This window comes from Condylostylus longicornis, unplaced genomic scaffold (assembly GCF_029603195.1).
Source record: "Condylostylus longicornis isolate FDR11 unplaced genomic scaffold, ASM2960319v2 ptg000046l, whole genome shotgun sequence".
Taxonomy (NCBI): Eukaryota; Metazoa; Arthropoda; class Insecta; order Diptera; family Dolichopodidae; genus Condylostylus; species Condylostylus longicornis.
This window is the reverse complement of record NW_026578015.1, coordinates 2,074,472-2,094,515: the sequence shown is the minus strand read 5'-3', so window position 1 is coordinate 2,094,515 and position 20,044 is coordinate 2,074,472. Positions and strand designations below refer to the sequence as shown.

Genomic DNA, 20,044 nt, shown 5'->3' with positions numbered 1-20,044 from the left:
AGATTTTATTTGACTGATTTACGTTAATTACATTTTTTTTAATTAAATAAATATACTTATGTGAAATTGTAAATACACATTAATTACCTATATTTGTTATATTATTATTATTTAAAATTTAAAAAACTCTTTAAACTTAAATTCTAATAATGATATTATTCAACATTAAATGGTGAGAATAGGCAAAAATTTGACATTGTGCTAAATATGCCATATTCATACAGCAAACTGTTTTTTTGCTGAGTTAAGTGGTAAATGACATACATATTTAATAACATTTAACTTTATTATAGAAAGTATATGGCGTTTACTACATACTTGAATTCAACAGTTTGGACTTATTGTTTTTCGAGTATATTGACCATAACATACTAAAGTCACTTACTTATCTTTTTAGCACTTTTCCAAAAAATTTTTGAAAAAAAGTGCTTATTAGTTTCACTCTGTCCGTTCGTCCGTCCGTCCGTCCGTCCGTCCGTCCGTCCGTCCGTCCGTCCGTCCGTCCGTCCGTCTGTCCGTGTGTCTGTTTACAAAACTTCTACACCCTTGAAGATAGAAAGCTGAAATTTTGTATGTATATAGATCTTTACTAGAAACTTATTTCCGTAGAACAAAATTTTTACCTATCTCACCCCCTTTAAAAGTTATACCCCCCCAAAACCTTAAAAATGGCCTTTTTTAACTATTTGCTGCAATGAAACCATAAGCATTTTTGAAATTTTGCAAACGCATAAAGGCAGCGGCTTGCTTCCCCTAGCGCGATATACTATAGTGAAACTTTAGAAAAACAAAATGGCCGTTCAAATTTACCGTTATCTAAAGTCTTTTTTTTTTCCAAATTTTTGATTTCGTTTTTCTTCTAGACCCCAGCCTGTAGAAGCTTGAAATTTTAGGGGCTTATAGACATTAATAAATAGTTCATTTCGTTAGAAGAAATTTTTTTTCCATCTCCGCCCCCTCTCAAGTTATCGCCTCTTGAAATTTGTAAAATTTGAATTTTTGGCGCCTTATATTTCCAAAACCGCAAACGCTTTCAAATTTCTATAAACATAAAAAGTTAGCGGTAAATTCCGTGACATTAAAAAATATAATTATTGTTCTTAACTCACACAATTAACCCTTAAAATCGAGCATTATGTTAACTCCTCTTTATATTAATTTTTGCTTTATTTCAAAGACTGCATGAATGCATCATCCTAAATATATGCAATCCTAGAAATAGTTAAATATGAATGAAAATAATTTTAATAGCGTGATAGGTATGCATAGACTGTATTTAAAAGCAGAATTTTCACTTGTTGAAGGGAAAAGTGCTACAATACAAACCATTGGTTTGACCCAACTTTATTTTTTGTACATATACTTAAGTAATATAATTAATTTCAAATACTTATATTGTAATATTTTTAAAATTTATACTTATATTATAAATAAAACTTAATTAAAATTCCTTCAGTTAATTGATTTAATGATATATTATAATATAACAGAAGACTGTAAATATGAAATGTTTATATTTTTCATTCATTAATTTGCTTTTTAATTAAATTAGACAAAGCTTTTAATTAAAAAAGTTTTGATTATTTAATTAAGAGAATTTTTTATTTCAACGCTCTTCTGCCATCTAGTATATAAATATTTGAGAATTTAATATCCCATAAGTGTCACAACACAACATGTGTTCATACACATAAGTAACAGCTTTAAATGTTTTAAGATTTTTTAAATAATCAAAATATGAAATCATCACTTTTCAAAGAAAAATTTTTAAAATCACAACATTTCTTTTTTCTTTAAATAAGTAAGTATGTATACAAGAAAAATCAAGAAAAGCAGTAGGGGGGAGTAGAGAACAAAATCAAAAAACAAACTAAAATGAAAGTAAATACTTAAGTAATTCAAAAAAAAAAAACCTACGATACAACAAATCCACCACCTCAAAATGCAATCCAAAGTGTTATAAAAAAAAAAGAGAAGACAATTTTATAATATGAAATGCCGGTGTCATTTAAATATTTTATTTAACGAAAAAAAAATTCCCCTGTAATAAAAAAAAAAATCATGATTTCAAGTTTCTTTTTTATACTCGTCGTGTAGAACGTCACCAACGCAGAAATAAAATACTTATTTTTTTAATGTTGTTGTGGTTTTTAATAATGACCAGTAAATGAAGCTTGAATTAAAGTTGAAATAAAAAAAACATGTTATTTTTTTTCCTTTTTTATATTAATTTCATTAAAAAACGTAGAAACCAAAAAAAAAAAGAGATGATAATTTTTTTCTTGAGAGAAAAAATGGAAATTCCATTTAGATTACTCATCAACAATTCAAGCTTGCAATTCAGGCTTCTATACATAATCTAGACCGGACTTTAGAAAATCTTAATTCAACTGGATAATATTTTAAGATATAAAATTCGAAGAAATGAAAATTTGAAGATGAAAATTTGTAAGATTCTTGGTATTTTATTCCTACAAAATTGTGTTTTTAAAAGGTTCTTCTGTTTAAGTCTGCTGTGGGTAGACCATACATGATATATGGCATACACGAAGATATTTTAAAATTATTAAATTAATTTTATTTAATCTCATTGATTTGTTAAAAAAACACTAAATTTTTAAATTTATCGGAAATGCATGATGTCATCATGATGCTATTCTTTTTTTTGTCTTTGAATTTTTGAATTTTAAAACAAAAACTTTTAATAATTTTTAATATTAAAATTAATTCTGAATCGTGATCAAGTGAAAAAATTTTAGTTTGCTTTTAAATATAATAGGCGTTCAATATAAATCACCTTAGTTAGAATAGAGATCAAAAGGAAATTTTTGAGAAAAAGAAACAAATGAATCATATGAGATCAGGAAGTAATAAATTTTATGATTGTACATAAGTAAGTTGAAAATGTCGGTGTAAACATTGTCTTATATAAATTTCTTCTTTAATAAAATTAAACAAAAAATATTCTTGCCTACATTGAACTAGATAGTTAAGTTAATTTACTCAAAAATGTAGGAGCTTAAATCTAAATTTATTGATTTATAAAAATTTTTTTTATCATACATATAAAATATTGTTTTTGATATTATTAATGATTTTAGTAGTGTTGTAGGTAACTCATAAGTAGACGGCGCTACTCTAAACAAATGGAGTATTTGTAACATACTAGTACCACACACGTTGTTGTATCAAGTCAATTAACATTTTAATTTTTAAATAAATACGATTATTGTTAGTCACATCACTAAAAATATAAATAAGAAAGAAATGAGTAAAAAAAATAATAAATTAATGAGATTAGATTTATGAGTGAGAGTAGATTTTGAGACATAGTAACTTAATATTGCAAATTATATTTAATAAATCAATTCAAGTTTTCACTAAGCATTTAATTCATTTAACTCAGTGTTACCATTGTTTGAAAGATAGCACCGCAAAAAATTTCTTTTGTATGCTGTATTCAACTTGAACTGGAAAATTGCTAAATTTTAGAATCATTTATGCATTAAAGTTGATTAAACCACACACTTGTTAATATTTCAAATGCTTATATTTATACACTTTAATCATTAATACTTTCTTAATGGAAGTAATATTAGACATTATTATTAAATGACATTTGATGTTAAAACAATTCTAATTTTAAAGGTAAAAGTTATACAAACTATGCAATTTTGAAAAATGTAAAATATCAGATTTTTATTTAGCTTAAACTTTATGAATCTTTTTTAAACATATTGAAATTTTTTTATAAAAATGTTGTTTCTGAATGAAATTTGATTATAACCATTAAATGTATTTAAACAACGACTTTTGCATCAACCAAGCTTTGGACCTTTAAACTTCTATTAAGAAATCACTAATTTTAAAATATTTTATGTAGATTTTATAGTTTTGTATTGTAATTATTATCTTCTTTACAGATTAAGACATTACTAAATTTTTTTTAATTCAAATATTTTAATCTTATACATTATGTAATATGTATGTGTATGTAAGTAAATATACACTTAAGTCACAATTCGCTTTAGTTAGGTATTGAAAGTGTTACAATCGTGAACAAAATTATAATGTTAACCTTTACTAAAATATAAAAATTTTTGTAATACAAAAAAAAATGTTGACAATGAAAATCTTACATAATTTTTTTTATTTAAAAACAAAAATTAAATAAAAAATTAGTATGATTACAATATATATATATATATATTTTTTTCTTATATTGTTTAATGTTCAGTGATTACGAAAACAAAAAAGATGAACATGTAAATTAATGATTTTAACATCATCTAGCATGATTCTTATATTAAATTTATTCATAATGCCAAGTATTATAAACAATATTTTACACGATTTTCTTTTTTGTTTTCTTAATTTACACAATACTAGCTTTATAATTTAATTATATACAAGTATATTACCTACATCTTATTATTGTATATAATACACACGGAGTATACTCGGATCAATTAAGATTTTGAAATATCACTTCAATGATTTGAAAAGTGGAAAATACTATAATGAATAACTTAAAAGTTTTATATAAGTGTCTATTATAAAAAATTTTTTTTAGAAACCTCTTATATTGTTAAAATTTTTAAAATTATTTTTTTTCTCTTTCATAAAAATTAAAAATAAAAAAATTTAAAGACTAAATTAATCGATAATTTTTTTCAGATATTTGGTAATTCTTGATGGTATAAACCTATTTCATATATAATTCTATGGTAAGTAAGAAAAAAACTTGTCAATCAAATTGAATTCAGAGTTTACGTTTAATTTTTAAAGTTTATGATGACATTTTGACTTTTCGGAAATAATTTAAATGTATAAACGAGCTTGTCCCTAATAAATACATATGTGTAAATACAGCCAAATACATAATAAGTATGGAGATTTAAAATTTAAAATAAACGTAATTGGCGAGAATTTATTAAGCGATTTTCCATTGCAATTACATAATTAGTTCCAAAACGCTAAATTTAGGTTACATAACTACAATAATAGAAAAAAATTTTTAAATCTCTTCTAAAATAAAAAAAATTTTAATGAAGTTTCCTTATTCCCTAAAATCTATTTTAAGAGTGTGACAATGATTTATTTAATATCTGACATAGCCACCAGTGAAAACATTTTATGAATTCGTGATTAATAATAATCTTAATAATTTATTGACAATATTGCCCCTTCTCGTTAAAAATAGGTAATAAAACATTCAACGAACTAATTTTATATTCCCAATTCACAATATTGCATAAAATGTGCGTAATATTACATTTGAATTTTGCTTTTATATACTACTTGATCTCTAGATTCTGAAACTCTTTTAAATTCAAAATTATTTTATATAAACTAGGAATCAAGGAAAATTTCATTGATGCACAGAAAATCTTCTTTATCTTATAGTCATTACTAACTAATTTATTTCAGTTCCCATTTCGAAAGAATTAAAGTGGTTTTCTTTATTCCCTACTTTAATGTACTTAATGTTTAAATACCAATTTTTTTTAATTGATTTTAATTTTAACGTTAATTTTTGTTTTCTTAATTGAATTTCTGTAGATTAATAAGTTAAAATATTCTACAAAAAAAAAATTCTGAAGATTATTGCAATTCTCATCTTTTGATTTTTCATTTCGAAACCATTTTTTCAACATCCAATTATGAAAATGCAACTATAAGTAATGAAAACCCTTTTGCAATAAAACTCAAATCTTATGATTATTATCTTAAATTATAACAACTTTACTCTTGCATTTCAAAAACAAATATTGGACTAGGTATTTACTACAATTTTTAATTATACAATTGAATAATTTTTGTAATAAAAACTATTTTCAATTTTATTGTATCCTTTGGCCCTTAAAATATAAATTTAATTACACATATGAATTTAATAATCAACGTAACTCGACAACAATTTACGATAAAATTTTTTTTACTTATCAAGTACTTAGATACCTACATATTTTCTATTTTAATTACTTTTCAAGATAAAGTGGTAAAATACCTGTACAAAATACTCGGAGAATGGAAAAAAAATTTTAGCATCATTCTTGAAAATATAATTAAAAGCAACTTAATAATAAGTATGATATATGTGTATATATGTATATGTGTATTGAGCAAACAAATTCAATCTTTCGTATACTTATTTATTACTTATCGTTTTAGAAAGTGAAAAATTGAATTTCATTAGATACATGTATCTATGTACATAGTCATAATGATAAAGATATTCCAAGTTTTGTTTAATAATCTCGTAAAATTTTATTGTTATATTGAATAAAATTTAATTAATACAATTATGAATTAAATTTTATAATTGTAAAAATGATTTTATATTAATGACCGTAGATTATATGTTCAAGCACCAAGTATACATAAATATATGAGTCCAAGAAATTGAAAAGCTATCGGAAATTTAAAGAAAACACGTCAAGTAATTTAATTTTTTTGGTCACCCATATTCTGTTAGTCGGATTACTTGGTATGATGGGCTGTTTTTCAATACAGCATTTCGAATATCGAAATTTATTTTCGTTCAGATAATTACCAGATTTTTGATTAACAATCCGTTGAGTTATTTGCGTTAAGAGAATATGGATGAGTATGTTCGAAAATTCGAATTTCGATTTTTTACTGTAAACTGAGATTTCAATAAAATTGTATACATATGTATTAAACGTAAGTTTTGCAAATAAATTTCTTTGATCAACTTATTTGCAATTGGCGCCACCTAGTAAAAATATATTGAAATTCTTTAATGCTCGCTATTTACAATTTTATTCTATACAAATTAAAAGATTTTTGACGTTTTTCCTTTCACTAATTTAATTGTTCATTCACAATATTTTGACTTCAAGCAAATTTTATATATGTAGGTGAGTTGAAAATAATAAAATTTTGCTTACTTATTTGTTTTTTAAATAAAAATAAAATTTACGTAAGTTTTTTTTCTTTAAAATTTACATTTTTTCCATTTTGATTTTATAGAAAATTACATAACGTATATTTTTTTAATTTATTCTTAACTAATTTGCTCAAGGTGTACAGATTTACATACATGTATACATATATATACCAGATTTATACTTATAAATTATAAGTAAATAATGATAATTAAGTACTTTTTTTTTAATTAGAATGTAATCATGAATTATTAATTATTTGACTTGTTTATTGAATTTTTAAAACTTTAAATGGAAAAATTTCATTATTTATACATATAAATACTCGTATATGTGTGATTTAGTATGTTCATATATTGATATATTGTGAAAATTTATTTAAGTAGGAATAACATCTAGGAATAATTTTCTATTTGCAAAATCTGAGTTTTGCCACATACATATGTATATCATTTCAATATACATATATTACATGTGTGCATGTGTAGATTATTGACTTAGGAGTAATGAAAAAAAAAATAAGTTTTCAATTTTAAATTTCATATATTTTTTTTTCAAGCAGATATATTTTTATGCAAAAATATTTATGTAGTAATATCAGGGAACATATACAACGTTTAAAACTGTATAAAAAATTATTTAAAATTCTTAATTAAGATTTAGTATAAATACTAATTACTCAATTACAATTTGTACTGATTTCAGTATAAGAAGTACATTTTGCGTTTACTACAAACAATAATAATATATACGCAAATAATAAAATATGAAAGTGGTACAATCATAAATGACATTCGAGACACCTACCTATTATAATTTTTATTATTTACTATTGTGAATTTGAAATTAATGTCATTTGGTACCACATATTTCAAAATAAAATTCAAGTTTTAAAATACCAGCATTATAAAAAATTTATTAAAATAAAATTTAAATAATTCTTTTCTTTTGTAATATAAACTGAATTTATAAAATTCTAATAAATTATAAAATACTTAAAATTCATTTTGAATATTTAAATTTATTCTTTTTTTTTGTTTTAGCTTTTTTCACCTACTGCCGCCAGCCGATTACCAAATCAACTGGGATTGCAAATTTTTGGAATTTTAAACAGTAACTTTTGTTTTCTTTTATGGTGATCTTTTAATTTAAATGTGTAAAAAATAAATTCTTGCTTCTGTTATAAACATACATATTTAATTTCGGAAATAGATAAAAAAAATTAAAAACCTGTTATATATCCGTCATCATCACTTTTATCATTGTTAACCTATGAAGATTAAGCGGTTGATAAGTATATAATCATTTTATCGTAAATTTTCTTTTATATCTGTATAATATATTTAATAATATATATTTTTAGATTTTCCTGATATGACAACAAGAAACTATCAAATTTTTTAACAGACAGTTTTATAATACATGATAAAAATGTACATAAATATCTATGTATAAGAGTAATTTATGAATTATTGTGATATATGATTTGCTGTTATATAACCAACTCATGCAGATACAGTACCTAAAATATGTATACTTACATATACTCATAATATTTATTTTAGAATAAGAATATCAAAAAATAGGTAAATATAGTTTTTGGTATTCCAATAATTACTTAATTAGGTACCATATTCATATATTAGGAAGCATTTTATATAAGTAGATAATTATTAACATTGAATATAAGATGAAACTATACACAAGATTTAAAAATTTTTTGAACTTTGAACCAAAAATTTATGGAAAATTACATGTAAAGAAAATTAATTTAATATTCCTTACAATTTGGAATATTGAACAAAATTTCTTATATTAAGACACACATATTTCATTAATCTCATAATTGGAAAATATCAATTACACTGAAATCTGAAACTTAAAATATAAGTATAATATTGTAATATTTTACTTGTAAAATAAATTAGTTCCTATTTAAACACCTGCACTAGCAACAAAATTGTAATTTATTTTCTGTTCTTATGAAAAATTTTTTATGTTCTTGATCTTTGATTATATTGTAATATAATCAAATTTATGATAAGAGAATATTTAATATGCAATTTAAATTTTAAATTGTTATATTTGAATTAGAAATTATTATTTAACATACTTATGTCCATGTATAATATATTAACAAAATTGTGACAGAGTGTAAAATAAAATATGAACAATCTAAATTTAACAAATTTTTATTACCAGGTACTTATTACCAGGTAGTATTACCAGTATTGTTCTGATAAGTAAAAAATATAAATTTTTCTTTTGCTCGTGCACTTTACATACAATTTGTAAAAGCCATTTTTTAAATTTATTTTTTAAATGTGTTAAACAATAATAAAAAAAATTTATATGCACTTGTAATGCATCTCAAAATTTTAGAAGAACTTGTAAAGGATCTCAAACTTTTAGAAGATATAAGAACTTTATATATAAGTAGTATAATAGTTTTTATATTTATTGCAAAAAAAATATTTGTAGAAAATTGTCATGAGATGTCATTGAACCAAAACTATACATATACGTACATACATACAAACATCTATGCTTTTATTGAAAGGATTGTTGATATAGATTTAAATAAATAAAATTTATCGGTGCATAACTTTTATATTCTTAGTACAATTTTGAGTACTTTTAAAATTAAAAAACAAAAACTTTTCTAAAAAAATAAACTTTTTTTTTCCCATTTTCATTCGAAAATTTTAAAATTTAAATAAGAATAATAGAAGTTTTTTTTTTAATTTTAAATTTTAAAACTTAATTATTAGTTTTATAAATTCACATTGTTACTATAATATAGTGTGAACTACTTATAAATCATAATGAAGAAAACAACAATTGGTTCTTAAAGAAACAAAGAACTCATTCGTTTTAATATTAAAATTTTTTTCAAAAAAAACTTTTCGATAGCAATAAAATTTATAGAGAATCTAGTAGTTAGTTCTATACCAAGTTCTCAATACTCGTAAAAAAACATACCATTATAGAATGCAAAAAAAAAAAACAAAGAATTAAAAATACCTTCTTCTACCTTTTTATTAAGTAGGTACACCGAGATTTTCTTTTCAAATGGTTTTTAAATCGTTTGCACCTTAAAACAAAGAATAAAAATTAATACAGCAAAAACATAAAGAATCTTTTATTTAATTTTTTTTCTCATGAAACGATTTCACTGGAATCTATAAAAATTATAAATGGGCAAAAAATAAAAAAACGAGAGACAACAAAAGCTATGGAAACAAGAAATTGAAACAAGAAGACAAGCCAAGAGCAACAAATTTTCAAGAATTTTTCCTCTTTTTTTTCCATTTTTATACCATGTGGTAGCAAAAATAAATTTTTATTCCAACTCCAAGCTAAAATTATAAAATGATTTTTTTTTTTCAGAAGAATATTTTTATGTACATATATGTATGTATGAATATATACCTGATCTAAAATTCTTTTAACCTTGTAAGTCTTGTGAGATTTTTCTATTTTTTATTCAATTCTTTTATAGCTTTTTTGAACTAAATTTTTGTTTTCATTCTATTTAGGAGGAGATGCAAAAATGGCACAAACATAATTATATGTACGTATATAATATGTATATACATATGTGTGTGAAAATTATATGAAAAATATGTATGTTTGTATCTGTGTATTAATTTATATAATAAAGCAAGTTAAAGTTTTGACCTCGAGATCTTGGCATTTATAACATAAATAATTTTAAGTTATATGGCAATATTCTTACCACAGCAACATTGCAATAATATATGTACATACATATATATGTATGTATAGAAAAACTAACTTTGAAAATTATATATGTATGGATGTACGTATATGTATATATTTTAGGAATTTTAAGAAAAAGAAAATTTTGAAAAATTTGTTACATTTTTATTTTTAATAAAAAATACTCGTAAAAATGTTCGATACTCAAATAGGAAAACAAATTGTTAAAGTTTTTGTTCCTTGAAAAAGTTCCTAAATTCCTGTTTTTATACCGAATTAAAATATATGTATGTATGTGTATATTATGTAGTTATATAGTCGAAATTTGAATCATAATTTAAGGATCTATTATCATAATCCACAAACTTTATAGCTAAACAAATCGAATAACTTAGCGACGAATTCAGGAATATTTCAACAAATCATGACCAATACCAGATTTTATCGCCAATTACATTTTCGCAAGCCAAATTTCTTTTTATTTTTATTCACTCACTTAATTTATCACAGAATTTTTATTTAGCAGTTTCGACTTCCGATTATTTATTCGCCTGAAAAATTTAGGCGAATTCGCCGAACATAGTATATACATGGTATATATATATGGTATATATATGGTATATATACATGGTATAGTATATACATAGTATATGCTAAAAATTCATATTCGCCATAGATGTAATATTCGCCTCTCTTATGATAAGAAGTACATAACACATAATTTAGTAATATTAAGGCATAGGTAGCCAATGTGTACCTAACTACATATATGCATAATTAAAACTAAAAAGAATTAAATATATATATCAGATTCTATTAGCTATTCGACTAGCTCTTTTTAAATAATGTAATATTTTTGTATATGTATATATAAGTAGGTATGCAATCATGTTATAAATAAAAGCTTTAAAATTTACAGAACAGTAATACAAAAATTATTTAAGTTTAACATACATACATATACGTATGTACACTAGATATAAGTAGGACTGGTTCAATAGTTTTAATCATAATGAAAAATACATAATATATTATATGTACATACTTATATACATAATAATAGAGAGGTATTTCTTTATAACCTAAAAATGCAATAGTATCAGCAACTTACTAACTATGCATAATGTACTATGAAAACGTATATAATATTCAAGAAATCTTATTATGACTCAATAGAATACATTCATATGTACATATGTATGTATGTATGTAAAAAACAAGTCTGATTTTTGCCATTTTTATTATCTACATTTATATACTTTTATAATTCTTTCTTTAAAAAATAAGCACATATTATTTATTTGAGAAAAGAAACAGGTAACAAAAATCCATTAAGAACCTGTTTTATATTTTAATGTGAAAGAAGCAAAAAAAAATAAATTTTTTAATTCTTCTACTTCTTTTTAGCGGGAATCAATATACCATTATATTTATATTGCTGTATAGAGCTACTTACACATACAAGTCTGAAGTCATAATAATATACAAAAAGAAAAGTTATGATGTGATTAAGAGAGAAAAAAATTTTTGCAAAGCGGTTATAAATTTTTATTTTGTTATTAATTTTACAACAAATGAACAAAATATCAAATTTCCTTTCCTTATAATTTATTTAATTATTATTTTTGTATTAAAAAAATAAAATTAATTTAACTTATGATCAAGTATAAATATTAAAAAAATTATGAATAATCTTCTTTAAGCTTGCAAAATACTCGTACTTAAATTATTATAATTTTATGAAAATTTCCCAAGAAAATTTAAGTAATGAAAATTTCTTTTGAAATATTATTAGACATATTATTGTGAATAGTTTTTTGAATTAAAACTTCAATTAAAACAGAGAGCGTTATTAAAACAAAAATCATCTCTTGTCTAATACTAATGTCTCTCTGTCGCAGAAATGGAATCATGTGGTACATTATACATATGCAAGTACAACATGAATGTGTGATCATGCAATATTTGACAGTTATAGTATTACATTCATCTTAAAATTTCAATTGAATGAGTAACAAAAAATACATACCTATAAGTAAATAAAAAACCATCAACTTTTTTTTTTGAGAATATTTATGAATAATGAGAAAATTTAATAGAAAATAATTATATGATTGTTTTTAAATGTTGGAAAACAAAATCTCTAAATTATTTGAACTTGCATATGTTTGCATGCATGTGAAAGGAAAAATGATTTTTTTTTTTCGCCGGATAAATTAATCTTGACATATTACTTATTGTAAATTAAAAAAAAAAATTTGATGTTCGACAGTAAAATCCGGAAAATAATAATTTGAGCTATAATGATGCATAAATAGAGGAAATAATTTGAAGTTTAAATTGAATTTTCTTTTTCTTGTATAAAACAGTTTTGTTTGAATGTTGCATGGATACATTCACGGCATTAAATATTTATCAAACAGTGTTGACTTTCTTTTATTAAAAATCAATAAGTACTTCAACAGTTATAATTAGTACTATATACAATAGTAAAATAAAATATTATGAAATATGACGTGCTGTCATAAAGCATATTATGTACTCAATTTGAAATCTAAATTACTTTTTAAATGTTTATTAAGTACACATTATAATTAACGTAAACATTTTCCCTACGAATATATTTCGTGTTGTCGCATTTGTATTGTAATGCACCATTTTAAGTTAACACGAAATTTTTAAAACAGAATAAAACATAAAAACTTTAAATTAAAACATAGTTACATACTAATTATTTTATTTAATTATTATTTAATTGCAATATATTAAAAAAATTGCTGTATGTCAACATAATAATTATTAAAATTGTAAAATTTAAGTTTTAAATCTATTTTTAAAAATAGATTTCAATGGAAAAATTTATGTATTTTTAGATGGAAAAATTTTATTAATTATCAATTCCGTTTTAATAAACTTTTCGATTTACTCATACATAGAACAATAATTAGTGTTTTGTATGAAGTATGTACGAGTACAACATGTTCGAAAGGTATTTCCGTATGAATCGTTCAATTAACTCATTTTAATAATATTAGTTGAGTTGAATGTGAGTTATTTATTGATTTATTTTTAGAATTAAAAAAAAAAATATTATTTTCTATCTTTTTAAATATAGAAATAAATTTAAACACGAAATTATTATTTTTACGCACGCTAACAATAATAGTATCGTAAAAAAATTTATAATTTTATACAACAGCTAGTTACACTAGAAAGCAGTTTGGGTTTTGAGCATATTTCGGGAATTATTCAAAAAATACCTAAAAATAGTTAAGATTTTTTAAAATTACCTCACTTTTTCATTATTTCTACAACCACTAATACTACAATTACTAATTAAAATTATTTGAGGAGAAAATTTATCAGTTACTTTACTACTCCTATTAAGCAAGTACTATAAAGTAAAGTTGCCATTCGGTTTAAGTTTTTACATAAGAAAATCTTGGCGGTGAAAATGTGTAGAATATCGCTATGAGGTTTATTAAATATTTTTTATTAAACTACCCCCCATGGTTAAAATTTTTGTTATAAACTATGGCGTATCTTACGATTGTAAGCAAAAAAAAAAATTATTTTTCTACATTATTATTATGTGATTGTTAAGTCACTGAAAAACATTTGTCTATTAATTTCACCTATACATATACATAAGTTTTTAATTCAAATCCGAATTGAAATTTAGCAATATAAAATATCTTATAATAATTAATTTTTTAAAATAATTATAAAAATTGGCAATAAAAATCCCATATGAGATTATTTTTGATTTGCTAGATATAAACACAAAATGTACTGCAATTTAGTAATGATAAATTTATCAGAAATAATTTTTTCAATGTTAATATTATTGTTAATGAAACCCGACTTTCTATATACTTTTTATTTATTTAATGAAAAATTAAAAAATAATTATAAAAAGGAATTAAATTTTCTTATATGATTTCAAATATAATTGATTATGGAAATTTTAATTAAAAGTGATTATGTAACTTTGCTATTGGAGTAAAAGTAATTATTAATATACAGGATTTAGTTTTACTTACATGTATTTTAAAGCAGTGATCGTGGAATGAACGCACTTTATGAGTATGCCGCATATTTATAAAGGTACTTTGCTTAAATTATTGTTAAAATATTATATACTGCAATATATAAAATTAAACAATAATAAATTTTCACAAATTACTCATTTAAATTTCATTTTGTAATTTTGTAATCCAATTACACATATAAATATTTTACTTATCCAAGAGAAAACATTTTTGCTGATGAAAGAAACTGCAATGCGTTTAACCTAAATTTTAATGACATATTACATACATCTACTTATGACAATATACATACACTTATACGTCATATTTTCATTTCATTTTTAAAATTTTACAATAATGTCCTTGCTAAATATATGCAAAATAGTGGCAACCCTGATTTATAAACGTCAGAAACACATCAAAAAAAAAAATCTGTCTCTCACCTTTTTATTATTCATTTTTTCTATATAAAATATTTAAATGGGTAACTATACTGTATGCGGTATAAACTTATTATGTAAATTATTATTATTTAGAGATTATAAATAAAAATAAGAATGAGACCACGCAACGTAAATAATAATAATAATAATAATAATAATAATAATAATAAAAAAAAAATTAATTTAATATTTATTAAAAATTGTTCGTTTGCTACAACAGTGGCATATCTCAAAAATATTCGATTTCTGAGTTTTTTATACAAAAATAAGTTCTTAAAAGATTTCTTTTTTTGCAAAAAAAAAAACTTTGCTCTAGTTTGATAATTGCCGTTTATACTACATTATAAAATAATGCTAAGTATAGTAAGAAGAATATATTAACCACAGAACTTTAAAATTCGGTTTTCTCAAATATACAAATTTTGAGTTATGTCAGAGTTGCAGCAAACAAGCGAAATGTGTATGCCTACTACCTCTTATGTCCCAATACATAACTACATATTATGCTTGTAAATAACTTGTCGTATAGTCGTGTAGTATAAGAGTCCTTGTGTTATAAGTTTTTTTTTCAAAATCAAGGTGTTAGAAAATAACTTAATGTTATACTTATTGTAGGAGCAAAATTAAAATCTTTCCAAAATGAATACAATATAAAAATTTTATATAAATTATATTTATGTACAAGTATATATATATTATGTACATATATGCCATATACAAAGTTGAAATATATAAATTTTTATTATAAAAAAAGCTAATACAATACAATAAAAATACAATAAATAAGAATATTGTTCAAATAATATTAAATTGGGAAAGTGTATGTGTGTTGTATTTGTAAAATATAAACATGAAGTTTTATAAAAAAAAAACTAAAATAAAAGGAAAAAAACAGAGAATAATAATATTTTAATCTAAAAATAAAAAAAATGTACAGGTGAGAGAGAGGTAAACTTATAAACTAAAAAAAAAAATAAAAACGATTTTCAATCAAAAATAAAACCCACACAAATTTAATATTATTATAATTTATAATGTCCGGATATTTAATTAAAATGTTTCTCAATCTTTAGGTTACCATTTAATGCAGTACTGAGTCGTACTATGCATGTATGTTTATTGTTTAATGACATAATAAGTATGACATTCACTTAGCCTTTGAATGAAATATGCGACATTTGTTAAATCTATCTAATTCACATTCCACTCACTTGCATGCGCATGACAGCATACCAGCATTAATTTACTAAAATTTAAAAAAAAAATACCAGTGAGCTAGAGAAAATAACAGCATATTAGAATATTTTCATTTTTTGCATTAGAATAGATTCTGATCTGTCAAAAAATTAGTTTCATGTTCGTTTTTTAGCTCAGAATCTTTTTGACGATATTGAATTCTCAATTTATTTTATGACGATCTCGGAAATATCCACAGGGTTAAAATAAACTACAATCCGATTTCAAAAAAAAGTTATCATGTATGGATTACCACACTTATAGAAGGGCCTAATATGTGACATATAGTAAGTTAACCTTACTTTGGATTATCTTATCTCTTAATTTCATAATAATTAATATTGATTTTTAAATCTTGGATAATTATCATTTAGTTAGTAGCTTTTTTACCAATACTTTTAGAATCGTCAAAAATAATAATGACGTAAGTACAATACATACAAGACAATAATATTATTGACGAACAAAACTATAAGATAGTATCTTTCCCATACAATCGTATAAATTTTTATTTGATGCCAATAACTTTTAAAAATTATACATAGAAATTTTATTTATATACAGCGTACCTATTTTACAATATTACGTTCATAATCTACATTGTCATTTTTTTAACTGATGTCGTTCTAATGTCAAAATAAATTTTTCATAAAATCAAAATATGACTGATATTTTTAAGTAAGTATTTTATGTAGAATTTTTCCACTATTTTAACATTTTAATGGCTATGTATTTCGTTTATAAATATATTTATATAAATTATGTACATAAGCGAATATTTGTTACTCGTATGTAAATACATAAGCACACGATACAGAATATAATTACCAATAAATTAAAAAAAAATTAAGCAAAAAAACTCAAATGTTTTTTTGCTGTAATGTAGAGTGAATGTTAGGATTAACCCGAGTTTTTTTGCTTCTCTTTGTTGAATTTTTTTTTTTTTTTAAATATCTTTAGCATGACCGATTTCATTATAACTACTATTGTACTTAACCCATCTATGTATGTATGTATAATGTTTGTACTTGTTCATAAAAGTATTAATGTCAAATTTAATATTTTGTATATTAAATTAGTTGTAAAATGAGATGTAGTAATTATAATGTTTATATTAACTAATATTCAAATATTGTATAAGCATGTACATATATATGTGGATCCGTAAACAATATACGGAATTTGTTATTTATTCCAATTTAGTATTAATAATTTAATTTAACATGCGATAAAAATTTTTACAGGTAAGGTAATAATTAATTTTATTTTTAATAAAATTTTTAAATAGAGATTATAGGAAATGATTGAATGAACATTTTTTTTTTTTTAATTCTTCTTGTTAAGTGCATATTCGTCTGAGCGTATGTTCAACTATTTATACGGATTTAATAGAGATGACACGATCCTATATTCGATTAATGGAATAAATCATATTATAAAAGAAATTGTAATTTTTACTCTACAATTACAATATAACTCTCAACTCGAAATACCGTATCTCGAGAACTTGCGCATAGTAAATTAGTGTAAGAGTATATAATTATAACAGAGTTATTTTTTTTGTTAATTGTTCTTGGTAATATTTTGGATGAAAGTTATTTAAACAATGAAATATACTTATACAATGTAATTCAAATTTAATTTTCATGTTATTGTTGGTCTTATAACAAATTGTTCGAAACTCTATAAGTGAATGTAGCATTATGATTGAAAACAGGTCTGTCCAAATGAATCATATATATATTATGTAAATTTAATTATATTCGACTCAGGTCCAGCTTATATACGTTCAATACTTAATTTGTTGACAGAGGATTTCAGTTTTAGAATATAAGTATACATTAATAATCAATATGATTTATAGAAACGGCAGCTTTCAATTGAAAAACACAAAACTATAAAATATAAATAATTAAACAATATAATTAAATAGAATTTTTTGATTAATAATTTATTTTAATAATCCAAATAAATTGTATACATATATATATATTTAATATTTATTTTGGTTTTAATATTTGTTCTATATTATTCTTTTTATAATATTTAAAGCATAAAAGAAATGCAGTTACTAGTGCGTCAAAATATTTTCATCTTAATTCTTCATTATCATGTCATTAATTATTATTATTTTTAATACTTTTATTTCTATTTATTATTAAATAGAAAATGACTGACTGAATATTTTTAATATTCTATATTCTACAACTGGGTTTTAAATCTGCTCTTTTTGTTTTACAAGAACAAATTATAATAATAATTGCCTTTCATATACAAAAGTATATATAATATAAATTATTTAGATGATAAGATATAATTATTTCTTTTTTTTATTAAATAAATTTATGTGCAAAATTATAAAGCTAATACACTTATTAATTAATTATTAGTATATGAATATCAATTTTGTTTTAAAATATTGCATTTAAAATTATTTTAGAGCTTTCAGAAATACTTTTAAATTATCAATATTAAATTAATCACACCATATTCTCTAAGACGTCAAATTTGAAGTACCATAAACATATACCAAATAATATTCAAAAAATTCCTGATTTTCATATTGTAAAAATTGCGTTAACTTAGGCAAGTTTAAGAGTTTCTGAAAAATAGAAAATTTTTGAATAATATTGAAAATTTAGGATCACTTCAAGTGATGCGCCTAAGAGAACATGTTTGATTGCTCCTTTTTTCTTCTAAATTATTATGAATTCAATATGAAATTTTTAACTTAAAAAACTAAAAATAAAAAAAAATAATCACATTTAATGAAAAATTTTATACTTTAAATGAAAATACTAATTATTGTATAATAATAATAAAAAAAATAGTTTTTGAGTTCTTTAATTGCATATTTGGCAGCGAATATAACAAAAAAAAACGGCAAAGAATATAATAATTAATTGAAACTAAAAAAAAGATAATAATTATAAAACAGAAAGTTTTTCATTAGTTAACTATGTTATAAATCTAATTTTACTGACTTTAATTAATTTTTTTTCTTAAAAATATAATAATAATTTCATAAAATAATTGTTCTTTTAAAAACTTATAATTAATTGAAAATTATATAGTGTCCATTAAATATTCAACACATTTTTCTTTTGTCATAATATTTAAAATAGTTTTTTGAACCTTTTTGTAAAAAAAATACAAAAATTTATTTCATAATTCAAATTTTTTATATTACAAGAAAAGCACAAAAAATAAAATTGTTATAATTATTGCATTATTATAAAATAAATTTAAATATAAGTAATATGAAATATAAGAGTTTAAATTTTAATTAATATATAAATTTAACCCTCTTTTTCGCCCATAATGTACCATTTTAATTATGCAAGATTTTATGGATGCATCAAATAAATTTACACTTTAAATATCAATTTAAAAAATAATTTTACAATAAAGGTGTATATCCAGTATACACAGGTACACAGGGGGAAAAATGAGTTGATTAAGAAAATAAATTTTGTAATTTTTGATTTTTAAATAAGTTTTGATTAATAAACTAGATTGCTACAAATTGCACACCATTATAATTATGATTAAACCTATATTTTTTGTTTTGAATAATTTTATAATATGAATTATGTATGTATTTCTTGTCGAGTATTACATTAAGAATATAAATTCTAATTCTAAATACGAAATCGGCTAATTTTCAAAAGTAACTTTTTTCTATGTTTGTTACATTACC

At 22.1% G+C, this 20,044-nt stretch overlaps 1 protein-coding gene across 2 annotated transcripts in view; it reads right to left on the bottom strand.

Moving 5' to 3' along the window:
* Positions 1-20,044, bottom strand: part of LOC129610697 (protein numb) — a 79,111-nt gene that overhangs the window by 50,627 nt on the left and 8,440 nt on the right. The gene's annotated exons all lie outside the window — the stretch shown is intronic.